The 24,603-nt window shown below is 42.8% G+C and overlaps 1 long non-coding RNA gene across 2 annotated transcripts in view; it reads left to right on the forward strand.

Annotated features, from left to right (window-relative positions):
* The window catches only part of LOC140905123 (uncharacterized), a 48,710-nt gene that overhangs the window by 21,859 nt on the left and 2,248 nt on the right, over positions 1–24,603 (forward strand). Inside the window, exons 3-4 of one of the 2 annotated variants that reach the window (XR_012156760.1) lie at positions 4,774–4,920; positions 22,595–22,740. This is a non-coding gene — a long non-coding RNA (uncharacterized LOC140905123). The remainder of the gene's footprint in view (positions 1–4,773; positions 4,921–22,594; positions 22,741–24,603) is intronic. The other variant, XR_012156761.1, reaches the window with a different exon arrangement.

Consider the following 24,603-nt stretch of genomic DNA (forward strand, 5'->3'; position numbering starts at 1 on the left):
GGGATAGTCAATAGGCAGATGACCAAATCCAGACCACCTGATGATTTTAAACAGACTCCAAAATCTTTTTATGAACTTATTGTCATTTTTTAAATTATTATTATTTTCTCTGGAGTCTGGATCTTGACTATACCTTGACCAAGAAATTTGGACCTTGATAAAAAATAATTTAGCTCTTTCTTTGAGCAGCAGGGGAAGAGACTGGCTCTAGACTGTTCTCAATGATAGCAGATGACAGAACGAGGAGTAATGGTCTCAAGTTGCAGTGGGGGAGGTTTAGATTGGATATTAGGAAAAACTTTTTCACTAAGAGGGTGGTGAAACACTGGAATGCGTTACCTAGGGAGGTGGTAGAATCTCCTTCCTTAGAGGTTTTTAAGGTCAGGCTTGACAAAGCCCTGGCTGGGATGATTTAACTGGGAATTGGTCCTGCTTTGAGCAGGGGGTTGGACTAGATGACCTTCTGGGGTCCCTTCCAACCCTGATATTCTATGATTCTAAGAGAAACACATTAAACTAGTCCAGGGAAGATCCTTGGGGAAGGTCTACACTTCCTGACTGGGACACCTGTCCCCACCCCTCTTACTTTCACAGGGCTCTGGCATTCGAGCCCCTGGCTTAACAAGGTGCTTTCAGCTGAGGGTGACCCCCTCATTTGGGACAGGTTCTGTTCCCCTTTATTCATACAATAATTACAACACATTGATAACAGCATTTCACTACCCCTGCATTCAGTAGTAAAGTGATTTGTAACCCAACATGAGTCAAAGTTGATTACATTGGGCAAAACACTGCTCTATCTGATGAATATCTAAGCAGAGCAAGAGCAAACTGTATTTACATGGACACACCTAAACTCTCTCCTCCTCCCAGCTAGCTGTCAGGTAGCTTGCCTAGTGGCAAGTGCAGAGGAGGGCACAGGGGAACCTGGGGCCACCCTACTCCACTGGGTTCTAGCCCAGGGCCCTAAGAAGCTGGTAAATTCCCTATGCTTGAACCCCTAACACATTCCCTGGGTACTTCCTACCATAAGGCCCATTTAGGGCATCTCTTCTGCTGGCAGGGGCTCAGCATCCCAGTTAGTCTCCATGGTCAGCTGGTCATCCACAGCATAGTCTGAGTCCGTGGTCTCAACAGCCTGGAGAGTTGAAGATTCCTCTGCAGGAACCTGCAGCACATGTCCTTCCTCCACCTCAGTCAGCCCCCACTGAACTGGGCTGCCTCCTTTTATCTGTCCCTTCCACCTGGAGCATGTGCAGCAGGGGTGAGGGGGCATTGTCTCCTAGGCCCACAGTGATTGGTCAGGCCCCGTTGACCCAGTGCGGGTTTGGTACACCCTGTCACACAATGCAAGACTCATTTACACAGTATTTAAAGATTCAGATTAGGACCTAAAGCTAGTCTTTTATGCTAGGCTGAGAAGACATTTTCAATTAAATTTAAAAAGTTAATTTCTCTTGTTTCTAATCTTCTAAATTTGTATTACTCTGCACTTTTACAAAACTTTGCAATCACTTTTGTTTAAGATAGGCCTTTATTATTATTGCATTCATTAGAGTAGTGCTTGGCAGCACAGCTATAGATGAGTATGCGACCAGTGTTGCGAGTCTGTTATGAACTGTGTTTTGCAGTGTTTATGACTCAGCCATTAAAAGCACTTCTTGGCTGAAATTTTATACAGAAAATCTCCCTCTCTCTACTGTAGGAGGCGGCCTCTTGTGTAATTTTTCTGTGTCCGTCTCCAAATGCAATTTGACACTAACAAATACAACTTTTAAAACACACATTTCTGAGTCTATAGCAAACCTTTCAGAAGCTTGAAGACCGGTTTACAGAGAGAATGAGTTGTACTTAGTGTGCTAGTTGAACAGTGTAAGGTCAGTCTGCCTCCCCTCACGGTGGGTATGCTCAGTAGAATGAGCCTTTGTGTATCAAGGTTCAAGAAGTTTTTGTTCTCCGCAGTTGAACAAGATAGAACAAACCCTCCCAGATAATGGAGGCTATGCTACAGGCACCTAGCACCTGACCCTGCAATTCTTAATTAGGAAAAAGGTCCTACTGAAGTCAATAGGATTTCTGTCTAAGTAAGGAATACAAGATTGGGCCCTGGTCTTAAACCATTGGTCCACTGTATCACTGAATATTGTAATCATTAGTGCAGTTGCCGCTGTGTATGTAAAAATCAATATTAATGTATTTCCTACATCTTGACAGATTATTTTTATTTACACAGTAAAACTTGTCCTAAGTGACTGCTTGAGAGTGATAAATCCGTTGCGTTTAATGGATGTGGCTTTTTGAGAAAGGTGGAATAGAACTGTACTCACATCATTAGGGGACCTTGAGATAGGTGCCCATACTGGGAATATTTGAATTGGGTTGCCTAATAAGTAAAGTGCCTTATGCATATTGAACTGTGAGCACTGGAATTGTTGAAAAGATCTACCTGCTGCATACAAACAATGTACTGTCTGTTATAGTATTTTTAAGGCTCCAGGCACAGCGGTATTTCAGCTGTAAGAATTGAACACACAGTGACAATGAGAAAACAACTGAAAATGTAAATTAAAGCTCATGAGGTCAGAGAAGACCTATTTAGTGTTATAATAAAATGATTCTGAGCCTGCTGAGATAGTCATGCTCTGCTTTTTTTGATCTTTCAGACACATTAATGATGAAAGACTGAAAACATAATTACAAATGAAGCTTTTTCTGAGGCTTCCAAAACCATATTCAAGCCCAGGTGGCCTCACAAAATGAACGTTATGCTTAACCACATTCAACTATTTTCACTCCCCTAACAGGAGCTGCCACATGCAGTCCTCTCTTTGTAACTTCTTGTTGGCTATTTTCCAGTGGCAGCATCAATGTGCTGACCATAGGAAAGTACACACACATCTGTTTCCAACCAGCCTGTGGTAACTGAGTGGGATGTAAATCTAATTAAATACAAAAAGTTGCCGTATGTTGCAATAACATTCATGGTCTGAATTAAACTGACAAAAGCAAGGAAATTCCAAGTTAAAGTTCCCATTCTGTCCTTATTTCACCCTGCTGTACTTTGGAACTGCAGGGTCTCAGAACTGTGCATAATAGACACACGTGTTGTGGCTGTGCGCATGCCAGTGTGCACAATCATGCGTGAACACACACTACATACAAATCACTGTGTTAAAAGAACATTATTAAGGTTGCAAAGTCAAGCTCTCAAAAGTTAGAAAATGCCAGAATGAAGGTTGAACATGCCCTCCAGAAATGTACATACATCTTTAGCAAAGGCTACTCCATGGGTTTAGGATAGAACTAGAGATAAAAAATAAGTGTTTTTCCCTCACTAATGACACCCATTTCAAATAATCCAGTTCTTAACCCAAATCATGAACCAGAGAGTTTTAAAGACTGCAATTTCCCAGCTATTCAATAAAGAAACTTTTCTAACTTACATAGAGATCAAAACAAACCTTAACCAGCCCATTCTTCCCTGATACTGGTACAGTACTTTCAAATTAGCCATTATGTTGCTCAACTTCCTAGAAAAGTTGTTTTATACAAAAAGCTGACTTTAATAGAAGCGATAGCATCCGGTCAGTTAGGAAACAAAAAATTGCAACTAATTTATATCAATCTTTGCAGACAACTTTCCTAACCAAAGAAGTCTATATATGACATGCTGGGAAAAGGATCTGGATAAACAAATTACCCCAGAAGAATGAGGGTTGATATGATACAAGAGGACCAGTAACCTCAGTCTTCAGCATGATAAAAGAAAAATTCTTTACTATAGTGTTTCAATGGTATTTCATGCCAGTCAGGTTAAAATCTATATATAGCAATTAAATGTGGATAAATACTGGAGAAACCGCAGTGAACGAGGAGATTTTACACACACAGGGTGGACATGTCTATTCATTAGAAAGTACTGGGACATAATTCATAATAATTTATCACAAATTGTTGGATATTTATTACCCAATGATCCTTCAGTAATCCTCCTGGGCTTCCTGTCAGAATGGTCATACAAAAGGAAATGAAGAATTAATCTGTCATCTGCTAGGCTCCTGATAGCCTCTCATTGGGAAAAGAAAAATGGTCCAACTCTAGCGGAATGGTTCACAAAATATGAGAGGTTGTTATGGAAAAATTAATGCACCAGTTACGTGCTCAGGATAATAGACAGAGGACAAATAGATACTTAGATATTTGGTTACTATATACACTCAGTACTCAAACAAAAGAAGATTCACCTGCAAAAAACCTCTTGGCACACCTGTCCAATCTTTTTGAATATTAGCATTTGATAGACATGCCTGGCTTGTTAAATATGTGTAATCAGAGATTTCACTCAATTTAACAAATTCACTAGAAATGCTAGGTCATGAGTAGTGTAAAGATGCTCACTCTGTCACATGGTAACACCCTGCTTAAACGGAGAGATTTGATGATTATATTAACTGTATACTGTTTCACTAACCAAAAGCTCACTGTTGTAATGAGTGTTTTGTCTCTGATATTTACATGGCAAGGATTTGTAAACCTGTTTAAAAAACGAATGGTTCAGAGAATGAAGCTGCTGTTTAATATTTTTATCCTCAACATACAGTTAGTATCCTCTGCCTTATTTAGTGTATACCATGCAATGAATATATAATTATTAATTTTCTTATGGTCTTTTCTAGGGCACTCATCACTGTAATGTCTGAGTGCTTCCCACACATTAATGAATTTATCTCCATATCGCCACTGCAAGATAAGAGTATTATCTTCATTTTATAGATGGGAAAAACAGACAAAGACTTCTCTGCAGGAACACAGTGAATCAGGGGTAGAGCTAGGGTTAGAGCTCAGCACCACAAGATTCCCAAGCCTGTGCCCACACCTCCATACCAAGCTCTCTTGTACTATGATGTCACTGACAAAAAGGTATGTTTTTACCAATAGGATACCTAACCACATTAACTATCCTGCTTTACCGTAGTGGAGAAAAGACACCTGTAGTGTTTATCATGAGATCAAACACAGGTATATAATGCTGACCTCAGCTAGGTACCTCACAGCAAACACTACATGTCTCTCTTAGGATTTTATAGCAGGATAACCACTCTATATTTGTTATCTCGCTGTACAAACCCCCACACCTTTGTGTCCGTGAAAACAGTCTTATTGGCAGAGGTGCTGAGCATCTGTGGCACCACTGAGTTCTATTCCAGCTGTAAGTGTTCAGCATTTCTGCAAAGCAGGCCCCCATTGTGTCAAGTTGTGCACACAGAAAATCAGAAGTATACAATTAGTGGTCACCTGGCAAAATTTTTGTTTGAATGATTTGCTCTGCATTGCATATGAAGGCTGCAGCAGAGATAGATCTGAATCTTCCTTTATACTCTATTATTCACCTTCCTTAACTACAAGGGAATCTTTGCTCATAGATTATAAAGGAACTATTATGATCATCTAGTCCAGGGGTCAGCAACCTTTCGAAGAAGAGCTATTTTTTAGTTTTTGTCTTTGACCAAAATATTTCAAGAGCCGTATCACACACAAAGCTACTTGTAGAGTTCGAATTTATCAACTAATAATAATTGAACATGTTAAAGTTATTACTACTCACCAATACTTTTAATCTGACTAGAATCTAGGTGCTTCAGTGAGGACTATACCTCACTATACCTCACTGCCCACAGCCAGGGTATGTAGCTGCGGTGTTAAACCATGCTGGGTCCATGCCGTTGCATCTTCACTGATATCTTTAGCCAGGGGAGCTAGATTAAAGCTAGCAGAGCTGCAGTCATGCTTCTGAATGCAATGTAGGCACATCCCCTGCATTTGTACAGCACCTAGCACAATCAGGACCTGATCTGAGTTGGGGCCTACTGATGTTACTGACATTCAAATAAGTTTGGACCCAGCTCTCTGGAAAATACTTGCATTCAGATTTGGGTTTGTTAAAGTGCATTTTCTACAGGGCCTGCAGGGCTACAGTCCCTCAAGTGAGGCTCTGAATAAGGCCAGTATTCTGGCAGGGGGTCACAGTAATGCGATGTCACTGTACAATATGTGAGCTCCCTGGAGGCTGAGTGGTCTCTGCCCTTCTGAATCACAGGGTGCTTGGAGCATTGTGTACCCGAGACGACACAATAACTACACCCGTGCTGCGGTGGATTATGTGCTTATGAGAGCCTCACCCTGGCTTTGTATCAGACTCCGAATCCCCTTCATGCAAACCTCCCACCTCTTCTGCTGAGTGCCAGTCTTCCTTGATTACAAAGCAGGGGACTGTGGTGCAGGAGAGGGTGTGGGGTCTGGGAGGGAGTTTGGGTGCAGGAGGGGGTTCTGACTTGGGGTAGGGGTGCGGGAGGAGGTGCGAGGTGCAGGCTCTGGCCAGGAGGCGCTTACTACAGGCGGCACCCGGCTGGCAGCACAGCAGGCTGCCTGCCTGCCCTGGCCCCATGCCGCTCCCGGAAGTGGCTGGCTGCTGGTATGCCTCTGCACACCCCTTGTGCAGGGGGGAGGCAGCTCTGCGCACTGTCCCCACTCCCAGCACCGTCCTCACAGCTCCCATTGGCTGGGAACTGGCCAATGGGAGTTGCGGGGGTGGTGCTTGCGGGCTACCTCCCTTCCCCCAAGGAGTGCGCAGAGACATGCCAGCAGCCAGCTGCTTCCTGGAGCAGCGTGGGTCTAGGGCAGGCAGGCAGTCTGTGGTAAGCGCCTCCTGGCCAGAGCCTGCACCTCGCACCCCCTCAGAAAATGGCAGCCAGCAATTGGGCAGCCAAAGAGCAACAAGGGGGCAGCCAAAGAGCCACATGCAGCTCTGAAGCCGCAGGTTGCCGATCCTGATCTAGTCTGACCTCCATAACACAAGCCATAGAGCATCATGAATATTTTTTGCATCAAGCCCATAACTTCTACCTGAGCTACAGCGTATCTTCTAGAAAGATTTCCACTCTTGTCTTAAAGACTGAATGGGATGGAGAATCCACGACATCCCTAGGAAAGTTGTTGCGATGGTTAATTACACTAACTGTTAAAAATTTGCAACCCGGTTTCTAGTCTATATTTTGTCTGGTTTCCGCATCCAAACTCGATGTCATTATGCCTTTTTCTGCTAGATGAAAGAGCCCACAACTAGCAGAAGTTTCTTCTCTCTTTAAGTACTTATAGACTGTGAAAAAGTTACTTCTTAACCTTCTATTCGCTAAACTAAACAGACAGAGTTTTTTTAGCTTGTCGGTAGAAGGCATGGTTTTTGATCTCTAATCATTCGTATAGCACTTTTCTGAACCCTTTCCAAATTCTCAACATCTTTTTTCAAGTGTGATCAGAACTAGATATACTAGTTCAGTAACAGCCTTATTAATGCTGTATACAGAGGTAACACCATCTCCCTGTTCCTACCGGATATTCTTCATACATCCAAGGATTGCATTCACCCTGCTAAATACAACATCACATTGGGAGCGCATGTTCTTTCTGCAGTCCCCTACCTGCTCACTGTACATCTTCCAAATTCTAGAGCAAATGAGGCAGAGATCCTACAAACAGCCTCATTCACTATCAACCCTGATTCATGCCTTTAGCACAGTCCATCCTGTGCACTGAAAGAGCAAGAACTCCTATTGAAAAATAGTATATGATAATGAAACTGGAGACTCTGTCATAATGCCATATACACAAGGGGCAGAACTGAGGTTGTTACTTCTGGGGGAATTCTGTGTATCTGCAGATGTTCATCTGTCCCACATAATTTTGTTTTTCCCCCAACATAAAAGACATTCTACCCAAGAAGTGGTGCAGTTCCATCTTTTGCCCACCAGAGGCTGCTGTGGGGCCAGAACAGACAGCTACATGAATGCACCCGGCTGTTCTGCCACCACAGCGGCCTCTTGTGGGCAAAAGGCAGAACCGCAGCACTTCTGGGGCAGAATGTATTTTCTGTGGGGGAAAGAAATTTCTCTGTGTGCCCAGTGCTGCAGATTTCCCCCAGCAGTAGAAGTTCATCATAGCACTCTGCCAGGTTAGGACAGAGTAGGGCACACACGGCTGCTGGGGTTCAGAATGGCTGGGGGCAGGGACAGACTGGCGCATGGGCTCAGGAGCTAGTGGGGTGACAGCATTGAGCCTGGGGATGGGGAAGGGAGGCTGCACGGAACAGGGGGATGGGGGAGAAGATTGCAGAGACCCATGGGGATGGGGGGTTGTGGGGACAGAGATAGATGTGCCTGACTGAATGAGAGAGGCTTGGGGTCAGTCAGGGTCTGCATGGGGGAGGCATCCCAACTCCCTAACAGTCCCGTCCGCCCCCAATAAACCCTTCTCCCACCTACATCCAACACCCTCCAGGTTCACTCCCAGGCTCCTTCCCTCTCCCTCTGGTCCTCTGTTACCCCTGACTCCCCCAAGCCTTTGCACTGCTTCTGACAGATGCAGGAAATACAGTTCTGTATTGTAATTTAAATGAATTACTCAAAGTTCTGTATTAATAAGCCTCCTAAGGAATCTATTTGTCAAAACAAAAATATTACCAGAATCTTTTTTTTTTGGGGGGGTCTATATTGTTACAGACATACTTGCTGACGGATATTTTGAAATAAATTACCAAAATAATTGAAACTGACATGATTATATTGTGTGATTTTGACAAATAAAATATGCAGAATTTTTATTTTTTTGGCGCAGAACTCCACCAAGAGTAAGGTTGTATGGGCAACCTTAGATCTGGCATTTCCTAACTTCTGAATGCTTGAGTTTGCCACATGTGTTTTTTAATGTTTTTTTAAATTTAGTTAATTTCTTAGAATTTTTTTAAAGGAAAAAGGTTAACAAATTTTATTATGTGCTGCTGTACTTACCAAACCCTCCCCCAAAACACATTATTGGTAGAATTTGAATCCTACATCTTCAGCACAGCTTGAGCTACTATACTAACTACAAAAAGAAAAGGAGGACTTGTGGCACCTTAGAGACTAACCAATTTATTTGAGCATGAGCTTTCGTGAGCTACAGCTCACTTCATCGGATGCATCGGATGCAGCTCGCGAAAGCTCATGCTCAAATAAATTGGTTAGTCTCTAAGGTGCCACAAGTACTCCTTTTCTTTTTGCAAATACAGACTAACACGGCTGTTACTCTGAAACCTATACTAACTACCTTAGCTGGCAGAAGGAAAAAGCTGTTATCCCAGGGAGAAGTGAGCTGCTGGCACCACGTGTTGGGTCTCGGCATGTATTTGGGAAAAGCATGGCCCAAATCACTCTCTTCTTTCCAACCCCAGAAAGTGAGGGGAATTCCTTCTCCATGTGGTGTTCTCAGAGAAGAGGATGGGATACTGGTACCACGTGCTGAATCTGCGGATGAGATTGTCATGGGGAGCCCAGTCTAGCTCTCTCCCTGGGTCTGCTGATGCTGCAGTAGCAGTTGTGTGGGCCTGACCTTAAATTTGAATGTTTATGTTGAGTTATTGTTGTGGCATGCTGCCAAAGTTTTGCTGACACTTAAAGTGACAATGGCATTTCAGAAGAAACGGAGGTGGTGGGCTAGAGTTCACTTCATTGCCCTTCTCCAGTGTCTAAAAAAACCCCAACTCCCATAGAAAAGTAGCTGGAGACCCAGTTTAGTCTCTAAGGATTTTCAGCAAGAATTGCACAGGGTCAACCTTCCCACATTCAAGTCCCAAAAGGAACTAAAGAAATGAATTTAATTAAATAAGTTTATAAAATCTCATGATAAAGAAACAAATAATAATCTAATTTTTACAAAAAGAATGAGGAGTACTTGGGGCACCTTAGAGACTAACAGATTTATTTGAGCATAAGCTGTCATGGGCTAAAGCCCATTTCAAAAACCAGTCAGTGAACACTTCAGTCTCCCTGGACACTCAATTATAGACCTAAAAGTTGCAATTATTCAACAAAAAAACCTTCAAAAACAGACTCCAATGAGAAACTGCAGAACTGGAATTAATTTGCAGACTGGACACCATTAAATTAGGCTTGAATAAAGACTGGGAGTGGGTGAGTCATTACACAAACTAAAAACTATTTCCCCATGCTAATTTTCCCCCTACTGTTACTCACACCTTCTTGTCAAATGGGCCATCCTGATTATCACTACAAAAGTTTTTTTTCTCCTGCTGATAATAGCTCACCTTAATCAATTACTCTCGTTAGAGTTGGTATGGCAATCCCTTTTTTTTCATATTCTCCTGTATGTGTATATATTAATTTATATTATATGTGTATATAATTAATTTATATTATATATATCTTCCTACTGTATTTTCCGCTGCATGCATCTGATGAAGTGGGGTTTAGCCCACGAAAGCTTATGCTCAGACAAATTTGTTAGTCTCTAAAGTGCCACAAGTACTCCTAGTTCTTTTTGCTGATACAGACTAATGCGGCTACCATTCTGAAACCTAATTTTTACAGCATAACATGGCTATTTTCTAACCCACAGACAGTGCAAATAAGCAATGGTCACATAAACATCACCCTATACTGGAAACCTACTGACCTCTATACTTACCTACATGCCTCCAGCTTTCATCCAGACCACATCACACAATCCATTGTCTACAGCCAAGCCCTAAGATACAACCACATTTGCTCCGATCGCTCGGACAAACACCTATAGGATCTCTATCAAGCATTCTTACAACTGCAATACCCACCTCCTGAAGTGAAGAAACAGATTGACAGAGCCAGAAGGGTACCCAGAAGTCACCTACTAAAGAACAGGCCCAACAAAGAAAGTCATTGAATGCCACTCGCCATCACCTACAGCCCCCAACTAAAACCTCTCCAGCGCATCATCAAGGATCTATCCTGGAGGACCATCCCTCACTCTCACAGATCTTGGGAGACAGGCCGGTCCTCGCTTACAGACAGCCCCCAACCTGTAGCAAATACTCACCAGCAACTACACACCACACAACAGAAACACTAACCCAGGAACCAATCCCTGCAACAAACCTGTTGCCAACTCTGTCCACATATCTATTCAAGGGACACAATCATAGGACCTAACCACATTAGCCATCAGGGGCTCGTTCACCTGCACATATCCCATCATGTGCCAGCAATGCCCCTCTGCCATGTACATTGGCCAAACTGGACAGTCTCTACGTAAAAGAATAAATGGACACAAATCAGACATCAAGAATTGTAACATTCAAAAACCAGTAGGCAAGCACTTCAATCTCCCTGGACACTCAATAACAGACTTAAAAGTGGCCATTCTTCAACAAAAAAAACTTCAAAAACAGACTTCAATGAGAAATTGCAGAACTGGAATTAATTTGCAAACTTGACACCATCAAATGAGGCCCGAATAAAGACTGGGAGTGTCTGGGTCACTACAAAAAGTAATTTGCCCTCTGTTGATGTTCACCCCTTCTTGTCAACTGTTGGGAATGGGCCACATCCACCCTGATTGAATTGGTCTTGTTAGCACTGACCCCCACTTTGAGCACCGAATCTATACAGTCTGCTGAGTCTAAAACATCTTCCTTCCACTTGCTTGTAGGAATCTTCAGTTGGAATCCATGCAGACTCTTCCTCTGCTGAAATCACTGCTAGTCAGTCAGCTAACTGATTAACCAAACACTCAGTTAAAGTGTGTAGATTTAAAGAAAACTGTTACAAGAAAATACAAAACTGAGAATAGCAAAATATAAATGACTCTTTCCCCATTACTACATTTAAAGAAAAGTTGGTGAATCCGACTAGTTGATATAACTAGAACAGTTTGGCTAAAATCAAAACATTCAAAGCATACAATTAAAATAGAAGTTATTTTTCCCTCCCAATTTCCCCTTGCTTTAATTAGCCTTGCCCATGCTTCCCTATTAGAGGGTTAACAATACCACTAGCCTGCTGCAAAATGCTTCAGAGTTAGAGACAACAGCCTGCTTTCTGCTCCTGGGCTCATCTTCTCCCAACTCACACAGGGCACTTGGCCTTCTGCAAAGCAGCTGCCCTGACTGCTTGCCCTCCTGGAGTCTGACCCCAGGAACAGAGAATCTATTGAAGCATACCCAAAACTACCAGACCCAATTCCAGAAGCTTCTGGATGTGGAGTGCTAAATCTGCCTCACAACAATGACTCAGACACAACTCACTCCTACCTCCCCCCAATGGGTCTCTTAAAGAGATATCTCACTACTAGGCACATGGGTTACATTAGAGCTTTTCAAAAAAAGTTACAAGAATTTTTTATAAGGGAAAGTATTAGGTAACTTAACCTGATGGGTCACTACAAGGCCCTCCCCCCACCTTCCATAACAGAGCTATGGTAGAAGTCCCTTAATGGCATTATTGCACATAAATTATTTTTCTTAACATGAGAGCAGCATAGTCTTTGAAGAAAAGTGATATTGTTATTTTTTGATGTATGTTCTTTGGGGAAATTGTTGACAATAAGGGGTTGGCTCACTACCTTAATTTCTCTAACTGAAGTCAATTCATAGTGCAAAGTTGATTCCTGGGAACTGAGCATTGGTATCTGGACTGAGATTTCTGAAAGAGGGGATTACCTGTGTGCTGTTGATGTCCACCTCTGTTCAAGGACTGGCATACATAGTGTAATAAACAAAGTGCATTAAGAAAACACCCACGCTCTGCATCATTGATTTCTCCTCTAACAGGAAACTGACTTGCAAGGCCTGAATCAGCTACTGCTCAGCAGAGGTACAACAATACACTCACACAAAATACTTAGGGAATGTCCACACTTAGAATTGGAAGTGTAATTTCTACCTCAAGGAGACATATCCATGCTCACTCTCATTGAGCAATTGCACTATAAATGGAAGTGTAGCCGCAGAGGGTGAGCATCAGGAGGAGCTAGCTGCCTTGAGAATGATCTTGTCCGAGAAGCTAGGAATGTCCAGACGCAGTGGATCAAGTCCTGCAGCCTTTACTAAAGCCAAACTTACTTTGACTTCAATTGGAGTAAGGACTGAATAAAAACAACAGGAGTTGTCTGTCTGTTTGTTGGAGAGTAGATAGGTAGTGGGGTTAAGATGACGGGCTATGTATTCAGAGAAAACCATAAGGTGTGTTTCAGAGTAACAGCCGTGTTAGTCTGTATTCGCAAAAAGAAAAGGAGTATTTGTGGCACCTTAGAGACTAACCAATTTATCTGAGCATGAGCTTTCGTGAGCTACAGCATCCGATGAAGTGAGCTGTAGCTCACGAAAGCCTTATGCTCAGATAAATTGGTTAGTCTCTAAGGTGCCACAAGTCCTCCTTTTCTTTTTTCCATAAGGTGTGGTTATATGCAAATCTAAATATTTTTGCAACAGCAGTTTAAGCTTCTTGTGCAACTGGTAACGAGGGATTTGTATGGACAATTGCATGCTTGAATATGATTGATCAGGCACAGGGTGTTTGCTTATGGGGAAAAATTAAGCCAAATTTAAATGAATCATCAACAGATCTCTAAGATCTTCTGTATTTACATTGTATGCTTTTATGACGACTACTACATAGCAAATATTAAAAATAACATTTGATTTATTTCCCCCCACACTTCCTTGTCCCTGTTCCCTTAGGAATAAGAGGTGCTACTCAGGTTAACAGTACACTGCGTACTGGAATATCTCTGTGCTAGCAGAAAGTCCAACCATAGCACAGCCACTCATTGGAGCTGAGAAAGTGAAGAGAACTTTTACTGAAATACCCATTATTGATATATATTTTGCATTGTTACATACAGAATTTTCATGTTTGTTTTTTTAGAACGTTGTAGGCATGTTGCTGATATTTATCTTTTGTGGCTGGATTTACTGTTCCAGAATCAAAGAGTGCGCTTAAATAAACGCTCTCTAGTCCTTGTGGATTGTTAAAGTAACTCAAAGTGTCAGGAAACTCCTAAGGCCAAGATTTTAGGGGGGTAATGGGTGTGCCCACAAAAACGTATATATCTCTATTGTGGTGGTTAGAACATGCATTTGGAGGTTTTAGCCAGCACAATCAGAGAGCTATCTCTGCGAAATGGCTGTAGCTCATGAAAACTTACGCTCAAATAAATTTGTTAGTCTCTAAGGTGCCACAAGTCCTCCTTTTCTTCTTAGTATTACTGTATATTCTGATGTACTTTACGTATCTAATTCTCTATAACTAGGTTTCTTAAGCTTTGATATAGCATTCCTCTCCTAATGTACAAAATTACTTTCACTTCCCTTAAGATACACAGAGAAGCATCTCTCCCTGCCCTGATTTTCATTTCCCTTTGGTGTGTTTTGGACGAAATATTTAAATGGTGGTCAAGAATTTTTTTTTCCTTGTTGTGACTCTGCAAAAGCAGAGCAGCTGGTTCAGTGCAAATTAGATAGTTCTCCTTTTGTTTTCACTCAGGAGTTAGTAATCTAGAAGAGAAGAAGGAAAACATATTGGGCCAAATTAACCCTGATGTAATTATTGATGTCAGTGCCAATACACCAACGTGAATTTGGCCTGTAAGTCCTTCTGGAAGTTTCCCTGGGCTGGATAAGTCCCCTTATGAAAAAAGGCAGAACTTCCCCAAAGAGACCAATATCACAGAGTAAGAAACAGAGTGCTGTCTCTCTCTTTTTCATAACTCTGTCTGCTTAGCAGTAAGTTTGCAGAGGGAAGCCAAATTCATACTACTGTGTTACTTTTTAATTTTGAATATTTTTTGTTAGTGAATTTAGCGGTTGTGAAAGGTGCAAGATTGCCAGCTCTGAGCATGAGGTTTTCTGGGAGTACCTTTCCCAGACCTGAAGAAGATCTCGGTGTGGCTTGAAAGCTTGTCTCTTTCTCCAACAGAAGTTGGTCCAATAAAAGATATTACCTCACCCACTTTGTCCCACAGAACAGGCAGATACAGTGCAAGCTTCCCTCCACTGCCTCATCAATGTGTCTCTGCCCTGACCTGGCCAGACCTCCTCAGAAAGTGATTCAGCCTTAACATCCATTCAGGCCCTCTCAGAGGTCCAGAGGGGCCTGGGCCACTTCCAGCTTTTGAGGCCCCCTAGCCATAATAAAAATAAAAAATGACGACACATGAAAACAAAATAAGGCACCAAAAAAAGAGTGAGACATAATTTGAATAATTTTTTATTTAACAAATGCTTTTCTAGCCTTTTTCTGTGCAAATGCACTAATTATTGAGGAAAAATCTAGCTTTCATGCAATGTCACAGTTGATATTAAGCATGGCGAGCCCATTCAAACACTCTTGTCCCATAGTTGAATGGTAATAGTTCTTTACCTGCTTCAACACATTGAAAGTGCATTCACCTGAAGCCACTGATGCAGGCAAACTGACAAAAATACGCAATGCAATTGTGATATTAGGAAACACCCCAGAGAGTCCAAGTTCGATTATTTCTTGAAGCAATTCCTTTGGCTTGCAATCCAATTTAAAGTTCGTGGAATAGATTCATTCGAGGAAGATGATCTCATCACTGAGATCTTTTGAGATTTCTTTGTTGTACTGTTGCTGAAATTGTTCAGCTGCAGAAAGTAGATCTTCATTACTCAGTCTGTTGAACTGTCAAAGAAACCCCAAAAGGATACAGATTAGTCGCAGTGATTCAAATGGACGCGTAAGACCTGATTGAATAGAGTCAATGATGACAAGGAAGACATTGACCCTATAAAGCTGCTTGGCATCGGATTCAGTAGGTAAGTTGCGATTGGTGGAGAACTCAGATGAAATGCCAATATTCTGTGCTACTAATTTGGACTCAGTCAGGATCGCATCCCATTGTTCAAGATCCTGTTGAATGTCATTGATAAGACCTTCAGTTTTATCCTTCTCAACATCAAGTGTAGCACTGCACGCTTCAATTACCAGATTAGTTTGGTGGATCATTGTAAGTAGCTTCATCCACAAAGATGACAGCAGAATGCATTCAAATTTGAACATGTGCTTCTGAATAGACTGAAGTTCAGTTCGAGCCTGTGCAGTGAGATTGGGAGATTCAAGCTCATTTAAAGCCTTTCTCACTGAATTCAGATGATGCACAACTGGTTAAACACCATCAATCCGTGCAGACCATCTAGTTTTGGACATCCCATGCAGTGAAACAGGAAGATATTGCTTCAGAATTCCCCACATTTGTGGACTGCTACTGAAGAGATTGTACATTTGCTGAACAGTTCCAAAGTAAGTAATTGCTTCCTTGCGTGATTCAGCACAGTCAACACCTACAAGGTTTAGTGCAACGGTTCTCAAACTTTTGTACTGATGACCCCTTTCACATAACAAGCCTCTGAGTGCGACCCCCCCCCATATAAATTAAAAACCCCTTTTATATATTTAACACCATTATAAATTCTGGAGGCAAAGTGGGGTTTCTGGTGGAGGCTGACAGTTCGCGACCCCCCTAGAACAACCTTGCGACTCCCTGAGGGGTCCCGACCCCCAGTTTGAGAACCTCTGGTTTAGTGTGTGGTTTCCACAGCTGGAGAAAATACAGTTTGAATTACGCTCAAGCAGAACTGCTTGTACACCTTTGTACTTCGAAGCCATATTAGATCCATTGTCATAGGCTTGACCAATGCAGACTTGAAAATCTAACTTAAAACCTTTTAGAATTGCTAGGCCTCGAGCAGCAATTTCTTTTCCAGTTTTTCTCTTAAAATTATCAAACAAAATAAACCTTTCTTCAAGTGAAAATTTTGAGCTGTCTACAATCTTAACATATCGAATAACGATAGTAGTCTGTTCTTTGTGAGAACAATCTGGACTGATATCAACAATGACTGAAAAATACTTGGCATTTCGAATCTCATCAAGAATTAAAAGTCTGGAAAACATGACCTGTGAGGAAAGAATGAAAAAATTGGGTTTGGTTAGTATGGAGAGGAGAAGACTGAGGGGGGACATAACAGTTTTCAAGTACATAAAAGGTTGTTACAAGGAGGAGGGAGAAAAATTGTTCTCTTTCAAAAATTGTTCTCTTTAACCTTTGAGGATACGGCAAGAAGCAAGGGACTTAAATTGCAGCAAGGGCAGTTTAAGTTGGACATTAGGAAAAACTTCCTAACTATCAGGGTGGTTAAGCACTGGAATAAATTGCCAAGGGAGGTTGTAGAATCTCCATCATTAGAGATTTTTAAGAGCAGATTAGACAAACACCTGTCAGGGATGGTGAAGATAATACTTAGTCCTGCCTTAAGGGCAGGGGACTGGACTAGAAGACCTTTCAAGATCCCTTCCAGTCCTATGATTCTATGATTTCAAGTCTTTCCACAGGAAAGCCACATATAAAAATGTTAATGGTTGTTATGTTATTTACATTGATGTGAGCTTAATAAATTACTAGGCAATAATAGAGGCAGATTTGTAATACACAGATTTGCACAAGACCACCAGATGGCCTGCACATCAAAGATTCAGAGAAGAGCAGTTTAAACAATGGAGAATACTTACACTGTTGTGAAGATTCCTGACAAAAGTCTGCTAGTCTTTGTTCTCTTGAAAGTAAAACTTTTTAAATACATGCAGAGATGATCTACCTCTCACGGAAATGGATCACTCAGAAGATAATGGGACTCAACCTTTAACTTTTAAGGCATCAGGTTGAATCCAAAACAGGTAGGTAATGACCTAGAGTATTTTTTCAGTCTAGATCCTAGTGGGCAGTCCACATTGCCAAATTCAGCACCAGCGGACAGGCCAAAGATTGAACATTAAGAAGCTGAACTACCTTCCCACCTTTAGAAGTGGTCCCAGCCCCACAGGCAGGCATGGAGTAGGGATTTGCCTGGAGGCCAGATCACCTGGGTGGACTACTACCACTCTCCAGCTCCAGCAGAGACCCAGTGCCAAGCAGGGCTCATCTCACTCTGCTGTACAATGACCATTTCCAAAGAGGAGAGGGTTGGAAAGAGGCAGGGAAGGAAGCAATCCTTCCCCCAAGCAGTACAGAGCTAGTGAATCCCTTCTACAGGGAATGGGAAGGACCACATGGTCACGGACCTTCCCTCTCCACCTCCAGCTTGCTCCTTGATCACTTCCAACCACACCATGCACTCCAACACACTTATCTAAAGTGATCGCTCTCCTTACAATGTGTATGATAATCAAGTTGGGCCATTTCCAGCACAAATCCAGGTTTTCTTTCCCCCCCCCCCCCAAAACCCACTCTCCTGTTGGTAATAGTAATTGTAAGGAGAGTGGTCACTTTAGATAAGCTATTACCAACAGGAGAGTGGGTTTGGGGTGGGGTGGGGGGGAGAAAACCTGGATTTGTGCTGGAAATGGCCCAACTTGATTATCATACACATTGTAAGGAGAGTGATCACTTTAGATAAGCTATTACCAGCAGGAGAGTGGGGTGGGAGGAGGTATTTTTTCATGCTTTGTGTGTATAAAAAGATCTTCTACACTTTCCACAGTATGCATCCGATGAAGTGAGCTGTAGCTCACGAAAGCTTATGCTCAAATAAATTGGTTAGTCTCTAAGGTGCCACAAGTACTCCTTTTCTTTTTATACAACATGCAGACAAAAGGCATAGAGCCTGATTTTCCCCCCATTTATAACTCTTATCCTCTTATAACTTAATAAAAATACTGTACTTGCAGCAAAAATAGGTAATCAGCCACCATATTGGTGATGGCAGATGCAAAGTTACAAACCGGGGTATAAACCTGCGACGCACTTTGGGATCCTGTGGCATTAAAGTCATTACATCAATATAGAATTAGTAGTAGTAGCAGTAGCTTTGCCTGCCAGTTCTCATCTTACTTCAAATATCAGCTGAAAAACTCTTGCTTATATGCCTCTTAATTTTTTTCTTTCTTTGTTTTTGGGCTCATGAATGAATACTATAATTTGTTTCCCCGAACAATGTCTCTACACAATTCTTTTATGCAACTTATACCATATACTAGGAACACACAATTCTGAATGCATTAAAACGTTTTAGGCTACAGTTTGCCTGAAATATGAGTTTTTAAACTGAATTTACATTGTACCGTAAGCTGTCACCAACAATATTTTCCATAGGAAAATGTACAAAAGATGTACAGAACACTGGAAAGGGAAACACCACAAAAATAGGAATTAGCTGAAATATTTCTTCAACTGTGACCCTTAGAAAAACTGCCAACATTTCAGATTAAAATACTCTTTAAGCAGCAGAGGGAAGAACATCAGATAGATGTTTTCTGTGCTATAAATTATAGCAGTTGTCCACTGCTGTGAGAATACAGTAGAACAGTGTTTCCCAAACTTGGGACGCCGTTTGTTCAGGGAAAACCCCTGGTGGGCCGGGCCGGTTTGTCTACCTGCCGCATCTGCAGGTTCGGCCGATTGCGGCTCCCACTGGCCGCAATTTGCCGTATCCGGCCAATGGGGTCTGCGGGAAGCAGCGGCCAGTACGTCCCTCGGCCCGTGCCACTTCCCGCAGCCCGCATTGGCCGGGCACAGCGAACCGCGGCCAGTGGGAGCCGTGGTCGGCCGAACCTGCGGATGCAGCAGGTAGACAAACCGGCCCGGCCCACCAGGAGTTTTCCCTGAACAACCGGTGTCCCAAGTTTGGGAAACACTGCAGTAGAAGATGGAGCAAAGATGCCAACTACTATTATTTCAACACTCAAGTGACTTAGAATTTAAAGTAGCTATCCAGGAAAAAAGGAGACGAGCTATCCATCCTGATGCTGATGAACTCTTTTTGTGACTTATTCTCCAGGACTTCCAAGATGTTTTCCCCTGAATGTTTAAATGTAAATTTCAGTTTCTGTCATGTAATATCTCCTTGTAAAAGAACTGTTTTACTAGACGCTTATATCATTTAGAGTCCTGGCTTAGACCCTCTTAAAACTGAAACATTCCATTATGAATTATTTGCATGCTGTGTACCGTAAACCCCAGGTTAAAAAAAGAAATCCATACTAATTCATTATATTTTAAAAGTCCAAAGAGGAACAAGATGCATATGAAACAATAAGCTCATCTCATGATCTTTCACTGTTGTCACCATTTTCCTGCCATCAGTCTACTTCATATCTTCCATACTTAAATAAAGAATGTTTTTTAACCATTTCCCTCTGAAGTATGGAGTACTGACCACAGTTAGATAGGATACTGGTCTAGATGGACTCTAGTTTGAAATAGTATGACAGTTCTTACGTTCCTATATTCCTGTGAATCCACCTATGTTTACTCCTGTTACACTTATCTCAATTTAGATTGCAAACTGTGCAGAGCAGGGACTCCATCTATTAGTTTTGCACACCCTACACACATCTATGGCATTCTTTATTATTTAAGTTCTTATTAGACAAGTTCAGCGGCCAGCAATTGAATGTTAAAGTCAAAATTTTAAAACCTGGTTTTCTTACAGATGCAAATACTTGTGTGCACAAGCAAATTATGCCATGTAATAGGACATCTGTGTGACATCATTTTTGTCTACATATAATTGCAGGTACATAATATCCCCTTGAAAAAGCACACAAAAAGGGAGCATGGGTTATAAAAACTGGACCCTGACAAATAAATGAGAGTTGCAGTCCCTGTCATGCAATAATTATCTCCATTTGGACCCAGACACAATTCCTATGACTGAGCCCTGCAGTCAGGCAAATACTTGAGGCTAAATTCAGCTCACAGCAGTGAGGTGCAAATGCCCCGTCCTCCCCCCTGCACTCACCCTCAGGATTTATCCTTTAATTAATTTCAGTAGCAGGGGTAAGTACAGTATGGCTGCTGCTGCAGCAATCCAGAAGATGGATTTGAGTGCATGGTTACATTGTCACTGAAATTTGACCCAGCTGCCCCTCCATCCAGAGGGTAAGAGAGTCCACTGAGAACTCAACCCATGGCAGCATTGGCTGATCATGTGCTCTGTAGGTAAGAGATGGGAAACTGTCCAGGGATCCCTGAGGAAGCTGTAGGAATTGGAATCTGCCCCCCATTCCAAGAAATATCTGAATTGGCATTGCTGGCTCACAGGGCTGTAAAAGTTTCACAGCAGGCTAGATGTGATTTCATCCCATCTACAGAAGCAAGAACAAATCATACTGAAAGGTCTGGCTCAATGATCACCCCCTGAGCATGATATATTCAGACCTTCATGATGCTCAGGGATAAAAACGTGTAAGATATATGAATATACCTAAAGCCCATAAACACAAATATGTATTGGTTTGAAGGCCAAGAGCAGTAAAACATTGCCCAAATGGGAAAATAGTTCCTAAGATTGTAGCAAGTTGTCTGACTCAAGAGTATTTTTTTTTCTGTACCTGCCAATGGCCCCTGGACACAGGTCACTACTGATTATCCTTCCAGAATTTTTTAAAAAGTGCTAAAAATCTTCAGTGTAAAAAGCTACTTTATGGGTCCAGTGAGAAGTTCCCCTTTTCCTGCCCAAAACCAAATTATTAAGTTGTTATTGAGATGGTTAGGACAATTTTGCACGTTTGCCTGTTGGTGTTTGGAAAGCAGCCTGGAGTGCTATTGAAATTGTATTCCTATTTAAGGAGCAAGGTAATATTATTCTGAAATGGACTCAGGATTTATGACAAATATATTAAAACCCCCAAACAAAATAGTCTTCACGACAACATCGCTGAAAGTGACCTCAAGCCAATGTGGGAAGGAACAAATCAACAAAGAGAGTGACCGAGTATTCCCTCCGTTCAACCTAGCCCACAGGGTCAGGAACTTGAGCTGGCATACAGTATCTAATCACCTGCGGAAGCAGTTTGTCAGTCCATACACCTCTCGTGTATGACAGAAAAGAGACAGAGAGATATGTATGCTTTGAAAACAGTGAAAGATTTATTAAGGAAATTGACAATAGCAGGGAAAGAGGAATGATAACTAGAATAAACAACCCAATACAAATGCAAGTGTGGCTGCCCCCAGTTGGACATGAAGCCCGGAGACCCATACAACCCTTAACCGTGGCTATATTTAAACTAAACTAAAGGAAAACACAATCTACCCCAATACTGTACTCAGGGCCGTCCCTAGCCATTTTGGTGCCCTACTCAGCCCCCCCCCGGGGGGGGGATGTGGGGTCCCAGGCCTCCACGGGGGGGGGTGGCCTCCATGGGGGAGCAGGAGCAGGCTTGAGGGTCGGGGGGAAACCGCCCCCCCAGCATGAGCCGGTGGAGTGGAGCGGGTTGGAGCCGGGTCCCTCCATTTCCTGCCGCTCGGTGAGTGCAGGGCAGGACCGACCCTGCACTCACGGGGCGGCGGGAAGTGGAGCGACCGGGCCCCAGCCTGCTTTGTTCTGCTCCCCTGGCTCCCAGCCTTGCGGCTTGGGGGGCAGGGGGCTACCGCCCCCCCAGCACTCACCAGTGGCGCGGCTGGGAGCCAGCAGCGCAGAGCGGGCTGGGACCGGGTCGCTCCACTTCCCGCCGCCGGTGAGTGTAGGCCCAACGCCTGCTGCAGTCCTCAAGGGAGTGGGGGGCAGGGCTGGGGTGGGAAGAGGCAGGGCAGGGGCTGGAGCAGCATGCAGCTGCGTAGGGCACAGGAAATGTGGTGCCCCAAATTTCCCATTGCCCTGCACAGCTGCGAATTTTGCGTATGGATAGGAATGGCCCTGACTGTACTGAGTCAGAGGAGACAGCTTCAGGTAAGACAAAATAACTGATGGTGGAGTATCTCGTTGTAGCTTGACACCGTGGGTTCCAAATCCTGGACCCCAAACCAAGCTTCGCAGCCTGACTTGGCCTACGGGAGAGAGGAGCATAGGACCCTCAGCGAAGATCTACTGGAACCAGGATTGCAGATAAAGGAGTCGCTGGAATCAGGATATAGGTAGGTGTTATAGTTCATGAGTGATGGTAAGTGATGTCTTCTTGGCCAACGGTGTGGGCCCGAAGTCACTGAGGAGATCCTCGACGTCCGCGGGAATCAATGTGATACCTGGCTGCCGCTCTGGTGGATGGCAAGAATGCTCAGGCACACCATCTTGAATCATGGACTCCATTGATTTCTGTTCCATAATTAACACATTTTATACTAATCATTACAGCAAACACATTAATTCAAACATAAACATTAACGTCATTAAACATACATTTAGGGGAAAACTTCCCAACACCATCCCCATCTCTCCCTTTGACCATGAAAATTCTTAGAGTAAACCCCTGAAATAGACTTCATGTCAGATCCTAGGCATTCTAAAGTGAAATCTACAAAGGGTACAGCTCTAAATGGCTTGGTATTAGAGATGTGGCTTAAGCAGAAATACTAGGACCAAACTGAACGGTGATATAAATGGAGGTGTAAGTTACACATCAGGTTTAAGCAGGTCTGAAAATGGATGGTGATAAATGATATAAAGTTGTAAGTGGTTCAGCAGTGTAGTTTACATGCCAAAAGGACAGATGAGTCAGTGTAGCCGGAAGAATAACTCTCCGGAAGAAGTTAAATAAAGCAATGTTTCTTACAACAACCAGGTAGTTAGTTATCCATATTTTTCCTGTGCTGGGTTTTATTCTTCAAGGCTTTCAATCTGACAACTGTTACCAGTCCTAAATTGCTAAAAAGAAGGACAAGGCAGGGTAAATGAATGAAACGGGATAAAAGAATATGAGAATGCAAAAGATACAGACAGAATACAGAAGGACAACAAAAGAAAATGAGTAAGAGGGAGAGGAGATACTTCACCTTGCTATATCTAGATACTTCAGAGGTCTCAGATCTCACCAGGTTTGCATTTGAAGAATAGTATCCATCGCTCTGGCTCATGCCAACAACGCTCTTTGCTTCCATATCTTCAGTTTGGCCTCTGACCACCAGTCTGGGTGCCCCCTCCAACAAGGATGGGTCTTGGCCACCAGTGACCTACTTACTGTCCTAGAGCATTGTTGGATGAGGCCGGGCAGGCTGCCCCAACAGAGCTGCACTTCTTGTCTAGCTACCACTGTTAGAGGGCTTTCCCGTCACCCTCTCCCCTGGTTCTCGTCACACAGAAAGCAGAAGACCAGAAGTCCAAAGTGCAGGCAATACAATGTTTACTGGGGTTAGTTCCAAGCGAACATGGATACCATAGTTCTACATGTCGGCATAGTCTGATTCCCAGTGTTCCATTCCCAGCTCTGACGCCGCAGAGTGTTTACGCCATGTCCCCCTTCCCAGCTCTGACACTGCAGAGTCTTGCTTATGTCCCTGTTCCCCATTCCCACCTCTTCCTCCTTAGCAGGCCCAAATATACCTGCAGTGCACACCCCTAATCACACTCCTTACACTTATGGTCACATTCTGTTTTGCAGGGTCATGGGTCTTCGTCCCACCTCTTTTGTATTCCATGTGGGGGTAAGGAGTGAGGTTGTGTTCTAGACAATGCCAGGCTTTTCTTTGGCTTTTAGTGTTTCTTATGCCTCCACCCCCTCCCCGCAACTGGTTGCTTGACCTTGGCTTGAGAAAGGAGCTCATATATTACACTCCCACTATGCCTGGTAACACTTTAACTGCTCTATCCCTTATCTCTTCCCATTGTACTAAAAACCCCATCTGGTTGTGGGAAGTTCAACACACAGTATCTTTGTTCATTGTTCTTCACACATATCAGCGTAAGATATATGGATATGAAAAAGTCAAACCCAAAATTCTATCTCAGACTAACAAACGGGCTGATATGCTAACCACCACCCCCTCAGAAGAATCAACCCCATC

Source organism: Lepidochelys kempii, chromosome 1, assembly GCF_965140285.1.
Source record: "Lepidochelys kempii isolate rLepKem1 chromosome 1, rLepKem1.hap1, whole genome shotgun sequence".
NCBI classification, from domain to species: domain Eukaryota; kingdom Metazoa; phylum Chordata; order Testudines; family Cheloniidae; genus Lepidochelys; species Lepidochelys kempii.